This window comes from Aegilops tauschii, chromosome 6, assembly GCF_002575655.3.
Source record: "Aegilops tauschii subsp. strangulata cultivar AL8/78 chromosome 6, Aet v6.0, whole genome shotgun sequence".
Classification (NCBI taxonomy): Eukaryota; Viridiplantae; Streptophyta; class Magnoliopsida; order Poales; family Poaceae; genus Aegilops; species Aegilops tauschii.
Genome location: NC_053040.3, coordinates 456669627 through 456687098, shown reverse-complemented (window position 1 = coordinate 456687098; position 17472 = coordinate 456669627). Strand labels below are relative to the sequence as shown.

Below are 17472 nucleotides of genomic sequence, written 5' to 3'. Positions count from 1 at the left end.
CGATCGTTCCTGCAACCGTCGCCCCGACGCGAACACGAAATGCAGGATCGTCAGATAACAGAAGCGCACGCACAAGTTTCTCAAACAGAAACGCGGGAATCATCGCTCCACCGCGAACACGAAACGCAGGATCCTCAGATAACAGAAGCACACGTGTTTGTCAAACAGACTTGTTAGTTCGCAAACCAGACAGTGACCCAAACGGACCGCTCGCTCGCTCGCTACCAGAGTCATGGGACAGAGACCCCTGACGAGACGGCCCCAAGACCACGCAAGAGCATAAGGGCGACAGTGAGGACGGCCAAAATCATATCAGAAGCGCTTCTAAACGGGTGACGGCAAGGACGAGCAAATCAAACCAGACACTGACCTCGTACAACTTCGAAAAGGACACACCCGTACCATAACACTGACCTCGTACAACTTCAGAAAGGAATCAGTAAGTTTATAGCAAGGAAGGATGCATTTTAAAGCTTAAATCACATTCTACCAAATTATGTGAAGATTCACTATTCGATTAGGACAGTACCTAAACTGTGTAATTTCTATCAACACTCGTAATGCAAACAATACAAAGAAGGTAACTGCCGCTCCCTCCACATTTTCACATCCGGGCTTGGGACCGGCAAAGGCAGTGTTAGGCCCTAACAATATAAAACACAAGTTATACAACCAACCATTCAACAAAGCATACAAGCCACACCATCAAGCAAATGCAATATTCACACAGAGTCACACACACACAGAGTCAAGCACACACACAGTCAAGCCACACACAGTCACACACGCAGTCAAGCCACACACACAGTCACACACACAGTCAAGCCACACAGTCAAGCCACCCACAGTCAAGCCACACACAGAGTCAAGCCACACAGAGTCACACAGGAGCGCTTGCACACAAGAAACAGATATAGATAGGGCACAAACAGAAAGCTAATACATGCAAGACCGAAGTAAACTCAAAAAGCTATAAAGAATTCCAGAACTTGAATGAGTAAACTAATCTCTCTAGAGGGGTGAGGGTGATTCAGATCTTCGTTCCTGAAAATAGGAAGCTAGTTAGAGGCTGGTTAAGTGATTATCTTGATCACTACCCACAAGTTTGTAGGCACACAGACGCATGCTTATTTATTTAGAATTTGGTTTGTACTTCAAAATATCATGAGCGTACGCATATGGACATAAAAGAAATGTTAAATGTATTCTTGTTCTACTTACTAGAGAAAGGAAGGCATGTAACATGAGCAACATTCTTATAGAAATTCTGGCTAAGGTAAGAGCAACCTTCAACAGTGAATTCATTTGTACTGCTAGTAGATTCAGCCTGCAGGGCAGAGAAACAATGTCAGTACAAATCACCAGGCAAACCAACCTTCTTACTTGTTGGGTCCAAACCAAGGAATTCTAGCTACCAAATAATTCAAGGTGGATGCAAGATGAAGCACCTCCAAACATAAGCCTCACTGGTGCACACCAGCTTATAAACTCACGTATTGCGTTTATATTATACAGAATAAACAAACCAGCCTACCACCAGTCAAGTTCGAAATAATGTACTGATTAACCAAGCTTATGATGACTTGCCAACAATTCAAAAGGGAACTCTAGTGTTTATTCCATTTGTAAGTAGAACATGATGCAAGCAAAAACCCTAAAAGCAGAATTAATTCACTGGCCTAGTGTATGTAAAGCATCCACTTTTCACATGTTGGGAATATGCACTAACGCCAACTGTCATTATTCCCTTTATGTTCAGAACAAGGGCGTTGATATTGTACTCCCTCCGTTCCTAAATATAAGTCTTTTTAGACATTTCAAATGGAATACAACATACGGATGTATGTAGACATATTTTAGAGTGTAGATTCATTCATTTTGCTCCGTATGTAGTCACTTGTTGGAATCTCTAGAAAGACTTATATTTGGGAACGGAGGGAGTAGGTAGTTCCTATTCTTCATACTATACATACTAGGTCATGTATTCTAAAATTGAAAAGAACCACCTAAGAATGGTTAATGTAGGCAAGAGATGAAAGGCAGGTTAACTCACCGGGTGACGTGGATCAGCAAGCATGGGAAAGAGGTCTCTAACTATGAGTGATTGTCTTGCCTGCAGGAAGATAATGCAATAAATATGAGTTATAACATAAGCAGTATTGTTTCTTATTGGGCAAAATTCTATAGTACTCCCTCCATCCCGAATTACTTGCCTTAGATTTGTCTAGATACGGATGTACTAGACACGTGGTAATACATGTTAATTAGTGAGTCTAGTTGAACACCACACTGTTTCTCATGAGGGTAAATTCTATAGTACATTAGCGATTCCGTTTGAACAACATACTCCCACTCTTTCGGTTTGTTAGGCACATGCTATTTTCAGATCAACGATTTGGCCAATGAAATATGAGGTGTGCTACAAAAGGTACACCATGACAAACCTATTTCAAATACGAATTTCAATGGTATACTTCAGCATATAATACATATTTCGTTGGTCAAACTGATGATCTAGAAATATAGGCGTCCCTTATAAACTGAAACGGAGGTAGTAGGAATTATGCACCAAGTAAAAATAAAGGAGCAATACATATCATCAATATTTTGCTGAGAGAAAAGAAGGATGTTGTATCAAGGCAAAACCATGGAAGGTTAAATGCTAAATGAATTTTCTAGCATTACATGGCAAATACTTATATATTGTTCCTCTGTATTGAGTTGCACGATTGTGAAAGGTTCAGTGTTAGATTTGTCATTAACAAAAACTATAGCCTGAAGTTATCTTTCAAAGTTTGAAGATCAACATGCTAGTTCTGAATCATTATTACCTAGATATAGCACACATAGAAGGAGGTACTCAAAAGGTTACAAGGAAAAAGGCTGTTCACATACTTCAAATGCGCTTGTGAAGCTCCACTTCAATTGATTTGTTTTTAGACGAGGAATGCCATGGTGGACCTGTACTTGGCAATTAGCCTGCAGATACTCGATACGGCATAATATATGAATCAATTTCCATTAAACTACAAGATGAGGTGAAGCACCTATAAGAAGAAATACTCTATTACTTTCTCTTTCTACCTTGCAGCCCGTCCAGATGAGGTGAAGCAAATGATGACCGAAGCCTTAACTTTGATAGCAACCCGCACCTAGCAAATAGGTAGTAAACTATTTCATACTTATAAACTCAAGTGTCACAGACTGATATTCAATCAATGTAAGACAGAAATTGTTCCCTGTAAACACTATCAAAAGGTTGGAAAATGAAAAGAAACAAAATACGCACTTCAGAGGAAGCAATAGACTTTCCAGCCATGTTGCACTTGTGCAGAGCAGACTTCTAAAATAACAACACCTAAAGAACGAATAAAGTAGTAGTACTCAATAGAGACCCTTGATTTTTGTTTAAAACAGAGCAAATCTAACTAAAGGACATAAAATCACCAATAAGCTTCATGCAAATGGGAAAAATACATGTTAATCTAACAAAATGCCTTCACAACTACCAAAGGCACTCACAATGCTTGGCCCTTAGCACGTTATCAGAGTCAAAATGCTGATGTGGCTCTGTAATAATTAAGAAAGAATGAGAGTGGAGCTATATGTTCATATAGATATGGCTCTTAGCTCATTTTCCTGCATTCCCTGTTTTCCCATTCTTTTATTTTCTCCACAACTTGGCCACAATGTTGAGATGTAAAAAAGATACATAATAAACTAATTAAATGCAATATCATTTAGATACGACCCTTAAGAATTGGGGTGATTCTCTCTAATTTTTTCAATACCTAGGACGACACATTAAGAGATAATGCATTGCGAAGGTTGAGATAACCAACCTTTTCAGGTGAAAGATCAATTCCAAGGTTTCCTCTTGACAGAATTATACCATCTGCTTCTTCCAGTATCTCATCAAAATGGTTCAAGCCCTGTAAGGAATAAGGAGTAGGTGGTAAACAAATCGAAGTTGCTAAGGAATGTTGAAAGAATATCTTGAAATTACCTCTACACTCTAAATTTTGGCAAATATCAGAGTTTGGCTAAGATCACCTAACTTTGAGAGGAACTCCAGTGCCTATTGCAGGAAAAATACTATCAACGTTACCAAAGTATGAAATGCAAACAAACATGTGATACTATTCAACAAAATATCAATATAAAAAAATTCAATCTGTTGGGAAAGATGGCACTGTGAAGTAGTACACTCTAAATATCGACATAATGAGTTACTTACTTGCCGCACATCTTCTGCATTCCTTGTATAAGAAAGAGAGAAGAAGTCAATCTTGCTTTCCCCATTTTTTCATAACCTGGAAGTGGTGCATGCTCATAAAGTCATATAATGGGTTACAGCAAGGAGCTCCAGTTTCACGAAAATAATAATTAACATGTAAATCTAGTAACCAAGTTAATACAAGGAGCATGAGAGATCCTGGGAGGAGTTCCTTACATCTTTATCCTCATCAGACAGCGTGGGCATGTCGATATGGATCTGGGAGCAGTGCAATGTGAAGGCATAATAATCACAAAAAAGTTCAGAAAAAAGAATAGCACTAGGTCTGTTACCTATGATCAGGAACTACCGTTACCAAAGTCAGATACCAGTCAACAAACATCAATCAATCAACAAACAACAATCAATCAATCAACCTTAATAACCATACACAAACAGTAATCAATCGTCCCATATAAACATGTACCATCTCAAGGCAACAAACAACAAGCAACTAGCCTACATGGTTTGTACCTTCTCAAGGCAAGCAATCAATCAAACAACAAACAACAATCCATCTCAAGGCAATCAGTCAAACAACAAACAACAATCCATCTCAAGACAATCAATCAAACAACAAACAACAATCCATCTCAAGGCAATCAATCAAACAACAAACAACAATCAATCAGTCAATCGTGCCATATGGGAACATAAGCAGAGCATGATGTAACACTAAACAATTGAAACGAACAGCATCAGAACAACCGTAACAGACAAGAACAAGATTATCTGCATCTACGATGGGAGCACACACGCCTGCCGGTAGAACAAGAATCGACAGAGGGCAACCAGAGTATCACAAGGGCGCATGCGTTTGAGATCTGAAATCAACCGACGAACAACGCAGGTGATGGAACAGAGGGAGCCATTTGACACTGCTCCAATTTCGAAACCAGAACCAATCGTTCCTGCAACCGTCGGGGCGACGTGAACACGAAACGCAGGCAGATAACAGAAGCGAACGCACAAGTTTCTCAAGCAGACGGTGACCCAAACCGACCGACCGCTCGGTCACTTCCTCCGAGAGTCGCAGGGACGAAGACCCCCGGACGAGACGGCGCCAAGAACACGCGAGAGCATCAGGGCTACGGCGACGACGAGCAAAAAATCAAATCACATGCGACTCTAAACTGACGACGACGGCGAGGGCGAGCAAAATCAATTCAGAAGCGATTCTAAATGGGTGACGAGGACGAGCAAAATGAAACAAATCAGACGCGATTCTTCTAGTCTAAGCGGACGAATCGAGCGAGGACAGAGGAGGAGAGGCAGGAATCGAGGACAAATTGCCGCACCAGACGCGAGAGGAGGAGAGGCTCTACACATTGCCTCGGAAGGGCGGGTCGACCCGAAGAAGACGATCTTGAACACGGCGGCGGCGGCGGCGGCGGCGGCAGAGCGCGACCGCGGGAACTCCCACCCGGACCAGGCGGCGACGGGCACCACCGCCCCCCTGCCCTCCACCTCGACGCACCGCGCGGCGACGAGCGCGCGCAGCTGGCTCACGACGCTGGTGCCCCCGCCGCCGGTCGCCTGCTTCTTGGCCGAGCACCGCAGAGGCAGAGGGAGCAGGGCGGATGGATTTGGAATCGGAGGCCGGCACGGAGTCCGTCACGCGGAGGTACGGCCAAAGGGCGTGGCCCGGACAAACCGAGGACGAAGGAAGGAGGCGAGAGGCGCGGCCCGGACGAAGAGAGGAGGAGCGGGCCGGCCAAAGGGCGGACCTTTATAGCCGGGGCAGAGGCGGTGGCGGCGGGCGGAGGTGAGGTGGGGTGGTGGGTTGGGGCTGGATCCGGATCGGGTCGGCGGCGGCGCTTTCCTTTTTCTGAATTGGGAGCGTAACGGGAGATTTCCAGCCAGCGTGCGTGCCGTTGCCGTGTCTTTCCTTATTTATTTATTTATTTTGGTGAAAACAAATGTCTTCTTTTTAGTGCTGAAAACAAATGTGTCCGTGTTAGAAACACACTACCACTGCCAAAACAAGAATAGAAACGCCACGTTCATATATGCACACGCAACGAAACGAAAACATTCCATGTACTCCTACTCATTTCGTCAGGACCTAACTTAAGTGTCAAAAAGAAAAATTTTGCCCAGCTAGAATAGCAAGGATAAGTATCAAGTTGATCGAAAACTCGTATGGACGGTGCCGTGGCTGCGGCAGCTGTGCTGATTCCGAGGGGGGGGGGGGGGGGGGGGGGGGACGCCGGCACGGGTCGGGTAGGCATGGGCCCAAGGCCGCGGCCTTGCTCTAGGCGGCCATGGTTGTCGGCGGAGGGGGTGCGCGGCGGGCGCGTGGTGGTGGCCCGGATCCATCGCCGGGTGTTGTGGGCGCGACGCGAGGGAGCTGCTCAAGGTGGTTTGTGCATCTGAATGGCCTTGGTTTCTCCTCGCAGCTCTCATGGGTGGAGTGCTAGGTCGCGGAAGGGATCCCCCCTTGCCCCGATCTAGTTCGGCGGGTGGCTACATCTGTAGACGGGTAAGTCACTGCGGCTTGGTGGAGGCGGTTGGCGGCGGGGTGCTAGTGATACCTCTCTTCTTCCGGGTTCCGGCCGACGGCGCGGGGTTCTCGCACAAAGGATATGGCCAGGACAGGGAGCTCATGCTCGGGCGGATCAATTTTGGGCCTAGAACAGGTCGGAGCTCTCTCCGGGTAGATGATGGTAGGCTGGTCCGGTTGGTCCCGGCAGGCAACGAGGCCCCTCTACTCGTGGGTACGGTGTTCGATGGTGGTGGTCGGGACGTGAGTCCGTCGGGAAGATTGGCGTCGAAGACCACGGCTACGGTGTCGTGCGAGCGTTATTGGAGTCAAGATGAAGTATCTCATGCTTTTGATTTTAATCCCAAATCCTAAGACACATATATACTTCATTTTCTAGGCAATAATTCCAACAATGAGATTATAGTGACTCTACCATCTATAACAGAGAAAACTCGGGGTTTTGCTGCAGTATAAATCATTGGGGCAGGGTTGTATATTATACACGCTTGCAGACTATTTTGTACTTGCAGGGTGCACACTCACCTGGTGAAGTCCAAAACTATATAGTTACAAAAAGGATATCATCGCTTTCTGTAAGAACAAAACTTGGTTATTTTCTTAATCATTTCTAACAAGCTACACATGTTCTGAAGATCTGACCTTCGCTTGCAATTTCAGAAACAGCAAAGGCGCACGTATGCTGTTACTCTGAGTTAACAACAGAATTAAAGTCAATGTCCTGGAAAAACTTCAAAATTAAACAACCAAGGAATTATTTTTGTCAAAAGAAAATTATGTACTGGTCAAATACCAGAAATAATAAGATAATCGAGGTAATTTGGACGACATACTACTATGTGATTTAAATTTACTATTGTGGGGGGGGGGGGGGGGGGGGGAATCCATGGCTCAAAATTATAATATTTGATTGGAGCATAAATGTTTTCCTTAATTAACACCTATATATACTTGTTGGGGATTCACCGAGCACTTTGTTATACACAAGGTTGTATCATTCCATTCGTTGACTTTTTTTCACTGACACATATATATACTTTTGATTTCATAGCACACCATGTTGGCACAAATAAGTTTGCAACATCCAATTAAATTGCACTTGCACGCTGCAGTACCACTTAGACACTTAGCACACTAGTAGAACGCACGTGCGTTCCCACGAGCTTTTAATTTATTTTTAAATTACAGCTATGAATGCAATTCATATCAAATTTTGCATGTATAATTTTTTTTCTGATTGTGCATATAATGTATATGATAGTTCAGATGTATAGAAAAAGATAGCCTGCAACAATTGAAAAATAATTGAAATCCAATTCATCTGTAATGTAACTCGATGATGTGTACATAGAGAGCAATGATCTAAATAACTATATATTACAAGATCAGACAGGGAGGAGGGGGGCGAGCAAACAAGAACTGACCAATAAATTTAGATGAATATATGCCGCAACAGGAAAAGAATGTCATGTCCATGAAGAGGAGGACGACGGCGGAAATCCCCAGCGGCCCTCTAATCAGGAAGACAAAGTACCACAACAACTTCAGTTTTCTAGTTCACAACATACACATGAAGATAGCTGACATAAAATCTGATTTCTCTTACTGGGTTTATTAGATTCCCAAGCAGCAACATTTGACGACGAATATCGTGGGGCAAAAAAACATGTTACCAGATAATTCATTGGATTGGTAAATTTCATGAACACTTCACCCTACCTCCAGGCAAAATTTAAGTGAAAAGAAACAATGTCTCAACAAAATGAAATATGCCACACTATAACATTGACAACACAAGTTCCTCAAATAAGCCATGATATTTTTGGCAGCACAGCTCCAACCAAACTATAAGACTCTGCAACCAAGTATCAGCTTGCTTTTCATACCAAATCTTCAGAAAGAGGATTCTTGCCATTTGGAATTGCATAAAGAAATCAATAATGAAAGGTAGGGGAATGATAGTTCTCCTGAGTCCTCACTTAAGAATCTGTAGGCACCCCGTTATAAAAGTAAAACTGATAGCTCTTACATCCAGCAACTGCAACCTTGTCCTTGATTATCAAAGCATGGCTACCTTTGGAAATAAATATATATGGAAGGAAATTACAGAAAGTACATTTATTAAATATATACTATTAAATGCATAATAGAGATGGTGTATGGAACACAGGGTGTGGTGCGGATAGCTTCCCCCTCTCCACCTCCCTCCCGCTCCCTCGCCCTCCGTCTCGGTCGTGGTGGCCGTCGGCGCCTCTTTTCCCTTCCTCGTCCTGTTTGGTCCTTGCTTCCTCCTTTCCCGCTCCCCCGTCTGTTGCGGAACGTAGTATTTCAAAAAAATTCCTACGATCACGCAAGATCTATCTAGGAGAAGCATAGCAACGAGCGGGGAGAGTGTGTCCACGTACCCTCGTAGACTGAAAGCGGAAGCGTTAAGTAACGCGGTTGATGTAGTCGAACGTCTTCGCGATCCAACCGATCAAGTACCGAACGCACGACACCTCCGCGATCTGCGAACGTTCAGCTCGGTGACGTCCCTCGATCTCTAGATCCAGTTGAGGCCGAGAGAGAGTTTCGTCAGCACGACGGCGTGTTGACGGTGATGATGAAGTTACCGACGCAGGGCTTCGCCTAAGCACTACGACAATATGACCGAGGTGGAAATCTGTGGAGGGGGCACCGCACACGACTAAGAAATCAACTTGTGTGTCTATGGGGTGCCCCCTCCCCCATATATAAAGGAGTGGAGGAGGGGGCCGGCCGGCCTCATGGGGTACGCCCCAAGGGGGGAATCCTACTCCTACTAGGAGTAGGTTCCCCCCTTTCCTAGTCCAACTAGGAGGGGAAGGAAAGGGAAGAAGGAGAGAAGGAAAGGGGGGCCGGCCCCCCTCCCCAATTCGGATTAGGCTTGGGGGGGCCGCGCCCCTCCACTTGGCCGCCTCCTCCTCTCTTCCACTAAAGCCCATGAAGGCCCATTAATCCCCCGGAGGGTTCCGGTAACCCCCCGGTACTCCGGAAAATGCCCGAACCTATCCGAAACCTTTCCGGTGTCCAAACATAACCTTCCAATGTATCAATCTTCATGTCTCGACCATTTCGAGACTCCTCGTCATGTCCGTGATCTCATCCGGGACTTCGAACTACCTTCGGTACATCAAAACACATAAACTCATAATACCGATCATCATCGAACTTTAAGCGTGCGGACCCCTACGAGTTCGAGAACTATGTAGACGTGACCGAGACTCACTTCCGGTCAATAACCAATAGCGGAACCTAGATGCTCATAGTGGTTCCTACATATTCTACAAAGATCTTTATCGGTCAAACCGCATAACAACATATGTTGTTCCCTTTGTCATCGGTATGTTACTTGCCCGAGATTCGATCGTCGGTATCACCATACCTAGTTCAATCTCGTTACCGGCAAGTCTCTTTACTCGTTTCGTAATGCATCATCCCGCAACTAACTCATTAGTCACATTGCTTGCAAGGCTTATAGTGATGTGCATTACCGAGAGGGCCCAGAGATACCTCTCCGACAATCGGAGTGACAAATCCTAATCTCGATCAATGCCAACTCAACAAACATCATCGGAGACACCTGTAGAGCATCTTTATAATCACCCAATTACGTTGTGACATTTGATAGCACACTAAGTGTTCCTTTGGTATTCGGGAGTTGCATAATCTCATAGTCATAGGAACATGTATAAGTCATGAAGAAATCAATAGCAATAAACTAAACGATCATAATGCTAAGCTAACAGATGGGTCTTGTCCATCACATCATTCTCTAATGATGTGATTGTTGGGGAACGCAGTATTTCAAAAAAATTCCTACGATCACGCAAGATCTATCTAGGAGATGCATAGCAATGAGAGGGGAGAATGTGTCTACGTACCCTCGTAGACGGAAAGCGGAAGCGTTTAGTAAAGCGGTTGATGTAGTCGAACGTCTTCGCGATCCAACCAATCCAAGTATTGAACGCACGACACCTCCGCGATCTGCACACGTTCAGCTCGGTGACGTCCCTCATACTCTTGATCCAGCTGAGGCCGAGGGAGAGTTTTGTCAGCATGACGGCGTGATGACAGTGATGATGAAGTTACCGACGCAGGGCTTCGCCTAAGCACTACAACGATATGACCGAGGTGGAAATCTGTGGAGGGATGCACCGCACACGGCTAAGACAACTATCAACTTGTGTGTCTATGGGGTGCCCCCCTTCCCCGTATATAAAGGAAGGGAGGAGGGGGCCGGACGGCCGGCCCTTCATGGTGCGCCCCAAGGGGGGATTCCTACTCCTACTAGGAGTAGGTTTCCCCCCTTTCCTAGTCCTAATAGGAGGGGGAAGGAAGGGGAAGAGGAGAGGAAGGAAAGGGGGGCCGGCCCCCTCCCAATTCGGATTGGGCTTGGGGGGCGCGCCCCCACCTCTTGGATGCCTCCTCTCTCTCCCACTAAAGCCCATGTAGGCCCATATAGCCCCCGGGGGGTTCCGGTAACCCCCCGGTACTCCGGTATATGCCTGAACTCATCTGAAACCTTTCTGGTGTCCAAACATAACCTTCCAATATATCAATCTTCATGTCTCGACCATTTCAAGACTCCTCATCATGTCCGTGATCTCATCCGGGACTCCAAACTACCTTCGGTACATCAAAACACATAAACTCATAATACCGACCTTCATCGTACTTTAAGCGTGCGGACCCCTACGGGTTCGAGAACTATGTAGACGTGACCGAGACTCACTTCCGGTCAATAACCAATAGCGGAACCTAGATGCTCATATTGGTTCCTACATATTCTACGAAGATCTTTATCGGTCAAACCGCATAACAACATATGTTGTTCCCTTTGTCATCGGTATGTTACTTGCCTGAGATTCGATCGTCGGTATCATCATACCTAGTTCAATCTCGTTACCGGCAAGTCTCTTTACTCATTACGTAATGCAACATCCCGCAACTAACTCATTATTCACATTGCTTGCAAGGCTTATAGTGATGTGCATTACCGAGAGGGCCCAGAGATACCTCTCCGACAATCGGAGTGAAAAATCCTAATCTCGATCTATGCCAACTCAACAAACACCATCGGAGACACCTGTAGAGCATCTTTATAGTCACCCAGTTACGTTGTGACATTTGATAGCACAGTAAGTGTTCCTTCGGTATTCGGGAGTTGCATAATCTCATAGTCATAGGAACATGTATAAGTTATGAAGAAAGCAATAGCAACAAACTAAACGATCATAGTGCTAAGCTAACTGATGGGTCAAGTCAATCACATCATTCTCTAATGATGTGATCCCGTTCATCAAATGACAACTCATGTCTATGGTTAGGAAACTTAACCATCTTTGATTAACGAGGTAGTCAAGTAGAGGCATACTTGACACCCTGTTTGTCTATGTATTCACACATGTACTAAGTTTCCGGTTAATACAATTCTAGCATGAATAATAAACATTTATCATGATGTAAGGAAATATAAATAGAAAGCTTTACTGTTGCTCTGGGGCATATTTCCTTCAGTCTCCCACTTGCACTAGAGTCAATAATCTAGATTACATAGTAATAATTCTGACACCCATGGAGTCTTGGTGCTGATCATGTTTTGCTCGTGAGAGAGGCTTAGTCAACGGGTCTGCAACATTCAGATTCGTATGTATCTTGCAAATCTCTAAGTTCTCCCTCTTGACTTAATCGCGGATGGAATTGAAGCGTCTCTTGATGTGCTTGGTTCTCTTGTGAAATCCGGATTCCTTTGCCAAGGCAATTGCACCAGTATTGTCACAAAATATTTTCATTGGACCCGATGCACTAGGTATGACACATAGATCGGATATGAACTCTGAAAGTGCGTTAAGTCGACTAGAGGAGGGGTGAATAGGCAATTTTTATGAATTCTTCACTGAGGAATTTCAGGGTGAGGAAATTCCTAAGAGAAGAACTACTTGCAGCGGAATAAGTACTCAGATGCAAACGTAACTGAACATAAGCATGGTCATCATGATGAAATGAAAACACGCACAGAGTACAGAAAGCGTAAACACAGGATAAACAGGATGAAGACAAACAGACTGAAGAAATTGAACTGAGGAAATTGAGAAAGTCTTCAGTCAAAGTCTTCGAACAGATATGAACACACAACATAGTAACGAGGAAATGAAAGAGTTGAGGAAATAGAACCAGTAGGCTTGGTGAAGACAATGATTTGGTAGACCAGTTCCAACTGCTGTGACAGTTGTACGTCTGGTTGGAGCGGCTAGGTATTTAAACCTGAGGACACACAGTCCCGGACATACAGTCCTCACCGTATTCTCCTTGAGCTAAGGTCACACAGACCTTGCCCAATCACTCGTGGTAAGTTTTCAGGTGACTTCCAAACCTTCACAAACTTGGTCACTCGGCGATCCACAATTTCCTCTTGGATGCTCTAGACCATGACGCCTAACCGTCTGGAAGATGCACAGTATTCAAAGGTAACAAGCATCGGATCCATGCAGGATCAATCTCTTCAGTGATGCTCAATCACTTTGGGTTTGTAGGTGTTTGGGTTTGGGTTTTCCTCACTTGATGATTTTCGGTCAAAGTCCTCGGAGGATGGGATGCTCTCAAATGACAAGTGTCAGTTTCTCTTGGAGCAGCTAACCAGCTAGTGGTTGTAGGGGGCGGCTATTTATAGCCTAGGGAACAGCCCGACATGATAAGACATAAATGCCCTTCAATGATATGACCGTTAGGTGGGTAGATATTTTGGGATAGCTGGCGCGTAGCACAGCAACGGTCGGAAATTTGAGGCTCAAATTCCTCAGGTCTATCATGTTCCTCACTTGTAGGCAATCCGCACTAACGAATTCCTAACTGCTCAGTCGGAACAAATTCCTCAGAGACCAGAAGAACTTCGTCTGTGTCACTGAAGAAATTGACTGAACTGCATGAGATTTCCAATGGCTTCACTCAAAGGGATTGGTAGGTGTAGGGTTTTGAGATGAGCATCACTTGGAAATTTTTCCTTAATATTTCCTCGACCCCCTTTAACAGTACGGTGTTTCCTATGACTCAAGAAAGAGAAAAATGAAACTACAAAAACAAAAGTCTTCACGCTTCATGTTCCTCGCATGGATACCAAGTCTTCATGGTCACACCAATTTCTTCACTTTCAAAGTCTTCAGAAATCCAAATTCTTCAGTCGAAGACATTCATTTTTAGGGGTCGACTTTCTCTGTAAATATCAAACTCCTCATAGACTTATAGACCTGTGTACACACACAAACACATTAGTCCCTTAACCTATAAGTCTTCAATACACCAAAATCACTAAGGGGCACTAGATGCACTTACAATCTCCCCCTTTTTGGTGATTGATGATAATATAGGTTAAGTTTTCAACAGGGATAAAACATATGAAGTGTAAACACTAATATTGAGGAATTTGATTGCAAGATATAGAAGAACTCCCCCTAAAGATGTGCATAGTGAGGAATTTGCTTTGGAAGCAATGCACATTTGAAGAGTAGAATCATGGAGATCTCCCCCTATATCTTGTAATTCATACACGCATTTAACATATAATATAAAGAATTTGAAATGCATGATGAAATATGGTGACTGATGTGATTCAGCATGCGTGCATTAACATATATGAGGAATAAGCATGCAGAAGAACACATCAAAAGTATCAGACCACCATCGGGTTTAAGTTTACAACTCGATCCAGCAAAGTCTTCAAAAGAACGAGAGTTGTAACTTAGAAAAAAAACGCCCATATATAGAGACCCGCTTGAAGACTAACTCAAATTTCTCCCCCTTTGTCATCGAATGACCAAAAGGATCGAAAAATGAGGACTAACGCCCCTGAAGAATATCATGATGATGGAGGAGCGCCAGCGTTGTTGGGGTCGGTTGTTGTAGTAGGGCCTGCCGCAGTGTCGTCCAAATCTTCATGCTCATCTGTGTCGCGCGATGAAGAATATGAGCTGGCCACCAAGGAGGGAACTTTGACCTTCTTGAATTTCTTCGCTGGTGGTTGAGACTAGTCAAAGTCCTGCTTGAGAACAATTTGCTTCATATCTTCTTCACCATATAGATGAGATAGAACAACTCAGGTGCGACTGAAGACTTCATGGAGGTAGTAATGGTTTATCTTCACTGCATTATGTGTACCAGTCATGTTGTGAAGAATAGAACCAAACTGACGCTTAACCCATTTGTGGTTGCGATCGACCTTCTGGTGAAGACTGAGGAGTAGCTCACAATCAGTCATCACCCTTGGAGCTGTGCCGTGAGAATTTTGCTTTGAAGCATTCGCGGCAGAGTCATGAGTGGCAGAGTAATCATTGGTGGAGTAAGATGCAACTTTGCGGAACTAACCATCCAATGGACGAATGCCTTCATCAATAATAGAAGTGGCCTTGCCCTTTTCATCAGCTGAGGAAAATGTCCGTTTGAGGACTTCAATGGGGGGCAAGTAGCTGAGATGATTTTGAAACTTAGCCTTGTAGTTGAGTGAAGATCTTGTTCTGAGGAATCTCAAATCCAAGGAGCGTAAGGATTCAACTCAAATGGAGATAATGCAACATTGGCCAGAGTCCTCATGAATAAATCATGGTAGTTGACAGGAACGCCATGAATGATGTTGAAAAGCAGATTCTTCATGATGCCAACGACCTCTTCATCATTCGAGTCGTGGCCTATGATTGGACTCAAAGTCTTCGTCAGTATGCGATAGACAGTCCGAGGCACATATTGCAATTCCTTCACGAGGAATTTGGTCCTTGGGGCTTGACCGGGCTTCAGCGGCTTCATCAACACTTGCATGTAATGATCTGTAAGCTCAGGTTCATGGTATATACAATGAGCACCTTCAAGGGGAGCACTGACAGGCAGGGCATGAAGCAATTCAGAGGCGGGTGCTTTGAAATGAGTAGTTTCTGTCATCCAGTCCAATACCCAAGAGTTCACATCTTCAGCATTTCCTGTGATGTGCAACATTGCATAGAACTGAAGAAATAGCTCTTCATTCCAATCAACAATATCAGTGCAGAAGTTGAGAAGTCCAGCGTCATGAAGAACACTGAGGACTGGCGTGAAGCAAGGCAGTGATTCCATGTCCACGTGAGGAATATGCTCATGGTCGAGGACTTTGTCCTTGTTGAAAAGCAGTGAAGAATAAAAATTGGCTTGGTTGGCAGTCCAGAAACGCTTCCTTCTAAGACGAGCTGAGTCATATGGGTTGTAATCCGTGAAGAATACATGCTTGTGGAAGAAGTCATCAGCCTTGAAGTTTTGCTTCTTGGAGTAGGGATCCTTTGGCTTGGGCTGAGGAGTGTTAGTCAATTGCATCACAACCTCGGGAATCGCAGTCTCAGGAACCACAGGCTGAGGAATTTTAGTTTCGTCTTCAGTTGCAGCCTGGTTCTTCAATTCTTCAGCAGCTTGTTCATCAGCACTAGTGGCTGGAATTTCTTCATGAATGGACGGAGTGGTATGGGGTTCTTCAGAGCCCATTTGAACTTTAGTATGCACTGGGGACTGAGGAATTTGTTGCAGAGGAGTGAACAAAGGAGAATTGGGATGCCGACTCTTCGAAAAGTCATCATTCATCATAGGTGTTGTGCTCCCAATGTCCACATCCTCATCTTCTTCACTTAGTTCTTCAACGCCTGCCTCTTCAGCTGTGAACTGAGGCATGGGCGATGAGACAATTGGGATTGAAGGGGTTGTATCCACTTCAATTTCTTTGTCCAACTGCTCTGAAGAAGGAGCAGAAGGAACATCTTCATCGGATCCGCTTGGGATCGCATAGTCTTCACCAAAGGGAACGAGTTCCTTTGATGGCATGCATGAGACTGGAACATAATCAATTGGATTCTCAAAAGAGCTTGTCAATTTCTTCATCTTCTTCGGAGCTGAAGATTCTGATGAAGTTGATGCTTTCCTTTTCTTCACTGCTACACGCTCTGCAACCTTGGTCTTCTTAGCTTCTGATGCAGAAGGAAGAACTGGACTTGGTGTAGGTGCAGGAGGAGCAGAGGAAATTGGTTCATTTTCTTCAGGCACAACTGATGCAGTTGCCCTGGCATGATCAGTTTCTTCAGGCACAGCGGTTGAAGCTTCAGCTGGCCTGACCATTTCTTCAGGCGCAACACTAGAGTTTGCCCTGGCAGTTTCATCAGCGGCTGGAATGCAGTCATCAGCCCTGGTACTAGCAGTTTCATCAGCAGCCTGATTTTCATCAGCGGTGCTGGCATGTTCTTCAGTCGGCTGGGCAGATGCTTCAGCCTGAGGAATTTCAATGTGCGTTGGAGCAACATTTGAAGAAAATCCTTTCGCCAATTTGACAAATCTGACTTTGGCTCCAAGCCAGTCTGCACAGTAGGTGGCAAATTCATCACTGAGGTTTTTGATCTCTGTTTGAGCAGCAATAAGTTCATCAGTGGTCATTTTCACAATGTTCTTCTTCAGAAGGCGCTCCTTCTTGTACCGCGCTTTCTTCAACTGCCTGGCCTTCTCGAATTTCCATTTTTCTTCACCTATGAAGGCGGAAAGCACGTGACTTTGACCAGGAGTAAGATTGAAGTCAGGCATAGGAGTATTGGGGTCCTTGTGCCAGAGATCAATGTACTCAAGGATCAGCTTTGGATCCAAAAGCAGAGGTACATTTGAGCCTTTGGCTCTAGCAGCC

The 17472-nt window shown here is 44.5% G+C and overlaps 1 long non-coding RNA gene across 3 annotated transcripts; it reads right to left on the bottom strand.

The window, feature by feature from the left end:
- Window positions 1–321: 321 nt before the first annotated feature.
- LOC120965941 (uncharacterized) lies at window positions 322–6051 on the bottom strand. 3 transcript variants are annotated; one of them, XR_012188153.1, is made up of 8 exons: window positions 4238–6051; window positions 4007–4078; window positions 3843–3932; window positions 3290–3358; window positions 3085–3152; window positions 2896–2979; window positions 2054–2113; window positions 322–1327 (listed from the first exon to the last, which is right to left on the bottom strand). It is a non-coding gene; the product is annotated as an uncharacterized lncRNA (long non-coding RNA). The 3 variants fall into 3 exon arrangements; XR_006665628.2 differs by lacking the exon at window positions 3290–3358 and having other exon boundaries at window positions 4238–4313; window positions 4454–6051; XR_012188152.1 differs by lacking the exon at window positions 3290–3358.
- Window positions 6052–17472: the final 11421 nt, after the last annotated feature.